Here is an 8705-nt window from a genome sequence, read left to right on the forward strand (position 1 = left end):
AAATTTGCATTTCTCTTGCAAGATATTGAAGGGAAGAGAGACATTGCAGCACACTGCTTTCTCCCCCGCCCCATATCTGTCTCTTTTTCACTCTTGCTTGTTCATTTTCTCTCTATTCCCCCTACCCAACACACGTTTTTCCTGCTTCCCTCCTCCCCTAGTACAGGTGCTCCCAGTTTCCCAGTTTTCAGGACTTGGCCCTAACTGGTTGCAGCCCTTTGGCATTTCTCCCTGAAATAAGCCTTTTTTATTTCATATGCAAATACTTTTCAAATTGCAGCAAAGCCAGGCATCTGCCTCCAATTGAAAAAGCTTTTCAGAAATGTGTCTTAAACTGAAGCATGAGCCTCACCAGAGCTCAGTACCTGCACAAGTGAAAATGGAAGTTGTCAGGAGACAATGAGATTAAATCTCCGCAAAGTGTGAATAGCAAATGACCAGGCTGCTATGAAAATGAGAAGGTTGAAGATACAAATTGCTTCTAAATATGATTTCCAAAGATTTTTGAAGATGAGCTATAATGTAAAATAAGAGAGAAAGAGAAAGAGAAAGAGAAAGAGAAAGAGAAAGAGAAAGAGAAAGAGAAAGAGAAAGAGAAAGAAGAGAAAGAAAGAGGAGAAAAAAAAAAATCAAGGGAGGTAGGAGAATCATTGACCATCTGGATGGAGAAGGTATCCTGGCTGTGTCCAGGCTGTTGCAGGCAGGGTGGCTCTTTCACAGGGGACACCGGGGTCACCCTCCTTGTTCAGGTCCCTAGTGGCACAATGTGCATGGAGGTGGTGAACCCAGACCCGCCGGTGTCTGAGCTGAGGAGGGGATGGCGTGGGTGTCACCAGATACTACCCTTGGTGCAGAGATGCAAGCCCTCCCAGGGACATCCCTTGGCCTGTCTCAGGATCCAGCCCTAGGACAAGATGTAATGTGACCCAGAAGTCCCCTGGACATCCCTTCCAACTTAAATTACTCTGTGATTCCTCTCACTTAATACATTTAGGCAAAATTTTACAGCAATGGCTTTCTTATTCAGCAGCTCACCCTTACCCAGAAGTGAGAGACTTGGTGCTGGAAGAGGACTCGAGTGGGAAGTTGTGGGGTCTGCTGTGAATGGAACCAAATCTTTCCACTCCTCCTGTAGTGACAGCTGGGTTAGGAACAAAGAGCACCTTAAATCAGGGCTGTGATGCTTGAACGGTCCGTGAGGCGGTGGTGCCAGCGGGGTGCTGTGAACAAGGCACTGCTGCTCTCTTCTCATGCCTGGATGAACTGGCCTCAGCTCTGGCACCGAGCTAACCCACACATTCTTTTCAAGAAGCTAAAAGAGAGCATTGGAGAAAGAGTGTGTGGCACCTGATGGCCATACAAATATGGACATCAGAAATTTCTTGGCTGGAAACGCTGCTCAGGGCAAGGAGGTCTGGGGCAACTGTGGTGGCCAGGGCAAGGGCGATGGCATGTTCTCTGCCACCGCCTGGGACTGTCTCAGGCATGGCATGCTTTTGTCAAGTCAATTAGGTGCAGAAATGCTCTGTTTTTTAATCCGGCAAAGGTGCCCCCAGGCAGTTCCCTGTGGAGCAGAGCAGTTATCACAGCTGGTCCCACGCAGGGCTCTCCTCGCCCATCCGCCTCCCCCAGGCGCTGTCACTGGACCCGTGCTCTGCCTGCCCGTCTGGCACCGCTCAGCGTTTTCCATCTGATCCTTTAGATTTGCTCCCTGCCTCCGGCAACTCCCTCTGCAGTGACTGCTTGTGCTGTCAGCCTGCCTGAGACGAGCAGGTCTCCACGCTCTTTGCAAGGCAGCTACAGATGCCTGGAAAAGTCCCTCCACCCCAGCCCTTCTTGGGGTACAGCCTGACATTGTCCCATCACCGTCGGGGGGAATATTTGGCATCCAGTGATGTGTGCTGGTCTGCAGTGAGGAGCAAAAGTAGGGTCCAGTCCCTGGAAATGCCAGCTGTGGCTTTAGATGCTGAAAACAGCTTTGGGATCCTGTCCCATCCTCATCCCCTCCAGCAGCAACACTGCTGAGGGGTAGAAGGGGACAAACACAGCCTTGTCCATCTCTGCTTTCAAGAGGTGGACTGGACTCTGCCTTGCAGATAATCTCTGTCAGAAGTGGAACCATCTTCAGTTGTTCTTGGGCCCTCTGAATCATTCCCTGTGTCTTCATTTCATCTGAATCCCGTGAGTCCGGGCAGATGAAGGATGTCCTCTCCTTGGTCTATTGGCTCCAATGACCTGCTGGTTGTAAGGCATCTTCATTGTGAACACACTGTGGTCCTCCAAACCCTCACAAACACAAACAGCAAACCTCTGCAAATCATAGTGGAACAAAAGCCTGCTTTTTTTTTCCAGTTCACATATCACGCTGTGCAATGTGAGAGCCTTTTTTCTCCTGCTGGTACCAACTCTTACATCCCCAGGGAACGGCTGTTATTGAAATAGTGGAGCTGGGGAAATAAGTTCATACATACTGAGATACATACAGGCAGAGAGAGAGACACACACACATCTAATTACTTTTTTAGGATCAGCTCTTTTGCTGGTATGATCCTGACTAAGATTTATTAGCTTCCACCTTACACCGAAGAGCCCGGTGATGTGCTGTAGCTCACCAGCATCCCCTAGACCAGGCTTTGGTCCTGCCTGGCTGGTTTTCTTCACCTCCAATATTCATGAAGCATCAAAGCTGGAAACCCACCACCCTCACCCACGTCCACCCCTCCGACACAGCCAGGCTATCTCCTGCCATGGGTCAGTGCCAGCGACTCTGGTTGTCATTTTTCCCCCTCTCTGAGGAGTCCTGGTGTTACGGCTGAGCACAGGGAACCTCTCTCGAGCTCTTGCTCATTCACACTCTCTCTGTGCTGCTGCACTTAAGTGGAGACCTAATGCATTGCAGCAGGGAGCTTGTCACAACATATTAGCAGGGTATCTCTGGATAATTCCCTTCCATCAGCTCAACTATACCTCATTTTACAGGAAGATTTTAGGAATTTTTTGTATGTGTAATACAAGGCTCAGTAAATAGCCCTGCCTTGCTTTGCAGAGCTTTCACGCAGCCTGGCCAGTCCTTCACTCGATGCTTTTGATGTATTCCTTGAGCTGATTTTTTTTTCCCTTTTTTGATGACTTTCTTCCCTCTTCTAGCTTTGCCTTGCTGAGCACTTGATTCATCTGACCTAACACAGATGTCTTGTTTGGGTGGGTCCCTTAAAGTGTGGAGACCTCCACGGTGACAGATGATGACCTTCCCCCACTGAGCAATATAAAAGTTTAAACAAAATGAACTGAACGAACAAAGATGAAAGATGTGGTTTTGCTTTACAAAGTATTTCAGTGCCTTAAAAAAACTCTCCCAAGCTCCCAAGCTCTCCCAATCTGGGACGCCTTTTGGTCTTTTTCCCAGTGAAGCCGACATGATCGTTGTTTCCCACTGAACGGCATTTCCCAGCCCCTGAATCGTTTCGTGTTAAATAATCCCGGCCCCCGTTACAGGGCCTGGTTAAATGGCAGGCAAACATCCATAGATCAGTCTGTCTCATCCTTCCAGTGCAGTGATTACATGGAAGATGTATCGGCTGGGTAATATCCGCAGAGCAGCCATTAAGCTGGCTGGGGGCTGATCCAGGTCCTCTGGCTGGAATAACGAGGTTAATCACACAAGCTCGTTTCACGACTATTACTTTTGCGGCTCAAGCTCCCTGTGGACCTTCATCACAGCAGCATAAACACAGTAGAGAAGCCGCGGGCCACAGCATGGAGGAGTTCCAGGCTCTGGGCTTGTCCCGCTATTGGGAAACGGGATGATTTGAGCTTCCAGAGAGCAGATACAGGGATGGAAATCTGGCTGAGCCATTGCCATAGACCCAGCATCCCACAGCCAAGCCCTGGTCTGCATCAGCAGTGTTTCCCTTCCTGACCCCTGATGGGAGCTGCAGCCCTACAAAGCTCATGTTAGAGTAAAACCTAAGGCACAGTCAAGCTCTTACAGAGATTCACATGAAATAAAAGCAGCTTGAAGGGAGCAGAGCAACCCCAGGGTCTGATGGGATCACAGGGAAGAAGGCCTGATTTCAAAAAGGATGCACAGGCTCCTTCACCTCACCAAGCTAAGCCAAGTGCCTCTGGTCCCTGGCTAGCTGAGCGTGGTAAATGATGATAACAGAGTGAGAATAGGAAAAAACCCACGTTGAAGACTGCAAGAAAAACCACAGGTCATCAAAATATCTCTGGTCCAGGCAATACTTAAAACCCAGGTAGACTTTGACAATATTAACATTTTTCTGGGCACCCGAGGGCCTTGGCAGAGGTCAAAACAGAGCTTTTTGGTTTGCTGTGGTGGATCTCTTCTCTGAGAACAAACGTCCACTCTCTGGTGTCTGTCGCTGAGAAGCAATTTGCCTCTGCAACCCCTTGAGCTTGTAAAAGCCAACAAAGGTCCTGGATTGCCTCAAGTTAGATAGGATTCTATCAACAATGATTTCTCATTGCAGCATAAACATTAGTTATATTCGCATATTAGTTATATTCCTGCATGTTTTTCTTCTTCCCTTGCTAAAAAATTATGTGTGCAGAGATCAGAGTCATGTCTCACCAGGCAGGGGGTTATTTACCCATCTGTCTTTTTGTACTCCTTTCTCCCCAAAATGTGGCATGATGTCCCCATCATGGCAGCGTGTGCTATTCCTGCAAACCACAGTAAAACCTAAGCCGAGATGAAACCTGCTCAGTGGCAAGAATAGCTTGAAATACTGAAAATTCATCAAAAAACTCATGGATCAGCAGTGAGCTCTTATCAGCCAGCTGAGCACCCATGTGAAAACCAGCGGATGTTTCTGGGCCCCCTATTTTGGTCCTTCTGGCATTTATTTTATGGCAGCCTTCCAGTCCCTAAAGAGGCTCCAGGAAAGCTGGGAAGGGACTCTTGATCAGGGAGGGGAGTGATAGGATGGGGGGGAATGGTTTTAAACTGAAAGAGGGGAGATTGAGATGAGATCTGGGGAAGAAATTGTTTGCTGTGAGGGTGGTGAGAGCCTGGCCCAGGTTGCCCAGAGAAGCTGTGGCTGCCCCATCCCTGGAGGGGTTCAAGGCCAGGTTGGAGGGGGCTTAGAGCAACCTGGTCTGGTGGGAGGTGTCCCTGCCCAGGGCAGGGGGTTTGAATGAGATGGTCTTTAATGTCCCTTCTAATTCTAACCATTCTATGATCCTATTATTCCATGATCCTGTGAACAAGAAGTGGAGTGAGGTCTTGCATGTGTCCCCTAGGTGGCATCTACCGACTGTGCAGTGACTGTCCCCATGCTGTCCCCACCGGGGTGGCAGCTCTGGGACACAGTCCCACCCCCAGCAGCAGCACAGTGCCTCCTGAAACCCCCATCCAGGCACAAACAACGCTTCCTTGGGGATCCCCTTTTTCTTAAACGCAGCACGATTCTTCCCCCTGGGCCTGAAGCTGGGTGCCTGTGTTTGTGGTAAGGGACCCTGTGAGGTTTCTGCACACACATCGCATTGGGATCCTGTTTTTTAATTCATCCTGTTCACAGAGTTGATGCGCCCTGCTTTGCCTCCATAACATCCTTTACAAGCTGGGCTTTAAGCTTAGTTTGCAATATGGGAAATGAAAGCACAGAGGAGACCCAGCTTTGCCCAAGCAGATTGCTCATAGGGCTAAAAAACACTGGAAAAGGGCCTGATTTCCCAAGCTGCCGCTGCTCTCCAGCAGATGCAGGTGGAAGATGCTGCACGGGGTGGTGCTGGTCCAGATCCCTCTCGTGACGGAGGGGTTGGCCTTTGGGACGCCAGTTTGGTTTAGCCCAATTTTCAAAAGGTTCCCATCTGCCTGCGGTCTGCTCTTCCAGCCTTGTTGGTCTGCTGCTGTCACTCCTTCCCTCTCTCTCAGCTCCCTCCACTGTTTTGTCAGTCCTCCTCCTCCTCCATCTCCCCAAGCTCCCTTCATGCGTTTTCAGACCCAGACCCCATCAGCCAGCAGCTCCCGGGGATCCTGCACCCTCCCAGCCAGGCTGGTGGCAGCTGCCCCTGTTTTCTCTGCCCAAACTGGCAAGGAGAAAGGGGAACCTCTGGGAAAACCCAGCTCTTGAAGGCAGGAGCTGAGGAAATGCCAGGCAAGTGTAGCTCCTGCAAGCAAACATCAGTGGGATTGAACACACAAATGTCAGGCAGCACCCTAGAAATAATCCTGCAATTTGTCCTCTCTTCCACTGGAGGAGGTCAAAGGGATGGAGGTGCCTCAGAGAAGAAGGCCTCTGACCTACATCGCTCCACTGGAGAGCGGGATGTTGTCTTGGATGTGCTGCCTGTGGAGCACAAGTGTGAATTTGCTTGGGAGGCACTTCACTGCCCTGGGAAGGGACGGGGTGCAGGAGGCTCCAGCGCTGGCTCAGCATGTTGGCAGCGTGACATAAATCACCGCTGCTCTCCCGGCCCGTGCAGCTTTGTCTGCAGAGAGCGCAGGACACGCATTCCCTATAGGTGTACCACGCGGGATAATAAATGTCCGATCTCTGCCCGGAGGCAGTGACAGATCGCCGATTCATTTAGTTGTGACCTCCTTGCACATGGCACCGCTCAGGAGCTGGGGATTCAGCCACGGTGGAAGCCATTCGGACAAAACTCGGCCAAGGACAAGGACACATCCCTCCTCTTTTGAAAAATTTTACCTTGCTAAGGCATTTTTTGCATCCTTGTTACTTGGCGTCTAAGGACACCAAGACCTTAGAGCATCCCTCTGAGGCTGGACCAGGCTCCCATCCTCTTGCAGAGCCTCAGCTGTAAATGCCCAGCAGTTCGGTGCCCTCATCTAAAACCCCAGCAGCCCAGAAAGGCTTTTACACTGGTTCCTGCAAGCATGGCTCAGTCCATAGGAGCTAAATGAATCTGTGGAAGACACCCTGACCTGACATCATACTTGTAAATGGGGAGGAGAGGAGGCCTCTTGGAAAACCCACTACTTAATTACTGAATCTGCAACCAAGCTAAGCTTAAGGAGACAGGGCAGGTGATACTAAGAGAGCTGGTGCGCTCCGGGGCTGGGATTAGCTGTCAGAAAGATTAAGCAGCAGTAGAAATCCCAAGAACGGAGAAGAACCACAAATGATGTTACTGGAGACCTGCGTGAGCAGCCCGAGCAGCCGTGGCACTCACAGTCTGACCTGCTTCCCCCTGCCCGCTCCCCTGCCTGCTGCTCCACCGCTAATTTTAGGTTAAAGGCCTTTTATCGGCTGCCAAGCCTGCAGCACACTCCAGGCACTCTGTAAGAACCAAGTCTCCCCCCCGTGGCTTTCCGAAGGGAAATATTTGTGAGGTTTTACAGATAGCAGAAGTGGCAGCTTCCCACAAAGTAGATGTAGCTCCTGTGATCTGCCCTTGGAAGTGCCCAGGAAAAATATCTCCTGGAGCAGAACTTCTCAAAGGGCATTTCTGTGCCTCAACTGACCTGTTTTGGCACCTTCTTCTTCAGGGGAGCCTCTCACCTGATCTGGAATGAGTCATCCCCATTGACTGGAAGGTTCTGGCTATTAAAAAGACTAAATTTCCAGGTGGTTTATAAATTAAAAAAAAAAAAAAAAGATCCACTTCTCAGTTCTTACCCTCCTGAATTGGGTGCCTTTGGGTCACATTTTCTAGTCTTTATTCTCCCATTGTCCTGTTTGAACAGAAGGTGACCGTTCCTGCAGGTTCAGGAGCTGGAGCCTGAACACAGACCAAAATTTTGGGACTCACAGTAAACCTGAGCAGCACAAACACCTCTAGTTTGCCTAGAAAGCAAACAGAGCCAGTTCCTTCCCACGAGGGAAGAATTTGTGGACACGGCGACAACTTCCTTAGCAGCCAGAAAGCTATGAAAGTACAGAGCGCTTTGAAAGGCAGCAGCTCGCTCAGCCTAAAACGCGGCAAATTCTGCATTGTGCATCTTGCTGAGCACATCTCCCAGCTGGAGGTAGCTTTGAGCAGACCGGTGAGCTGAAGTGCCAAGCTGGAGCCAAACCTTGCAAAATTAGTTAATTTAGATGTTTATGCTCGAGCTAATGGGAATGTGGAGGCTTTATCTCTGTTGAGTCATCCCTTGTAGCAACAAAACCCCAAGTAGAAAAACACCCATGAGACCGCGTCCCTGCTCCAGAGTGGATGTTGCTGCCTTTCTTTAAAGCTCAAGAGCTGGGATAAAGGACTGTGCCCAGCAGAGCTGAGTGTGGGTTTCATCTGCTCGCAGGTAAAAGTGCTGCCAATGCACCTTCTCCTGGCACACGAACAAAGAGGCAGCTCCAGCTGCTGCCCATCTCCTTCCTGTGCTTAAGACGTAAACCTGCTGTTATCTGTGCTGCCATCACGGCTGGTTTCTGAGCTGCTTCTCTGGATAATTGGCAAAACACAAGCAGTGAGATTGATTGGAGAATTGAATTAGATGCTGAGGCTGCTTGCTGCACGGCCTGACCCTGCTCCGGGGTCCCAGCACCCTGGAGGCTGTCATCTCTGCAGCAGGCAGGAAAAAACAGGGGAGATGGATGGGGAGAGAGGAATGAGCTGTAGCAGACATCTGTCAATGCATCCGTGAGGGTCTGCTGCTGGATTCAGTCCTGCTGAATTGCCATGCGGAGAGGTTCTGGGGATGGTGTCCTGTCTTGCTGTTCATCACACCCAGTACCGAGCGGCTGGGAGTCCACACCTGGCAAGGGAGGGCTGTCCTT

This window comes from Numenius arquata, chromosome 23 (genome assembly GCF_964106895.1).
Source record: "Numenius arquata chromosome 23, bNumArq3.hap1.1, whole genome shotgun sequence".
In the NCBI taxonomy this organism is placed as follows: Eukaryota; Metazoa; Chordata; class Aves; order Charadriiformes; family Scolopacidae; genus Numenius; species Numenius arquata.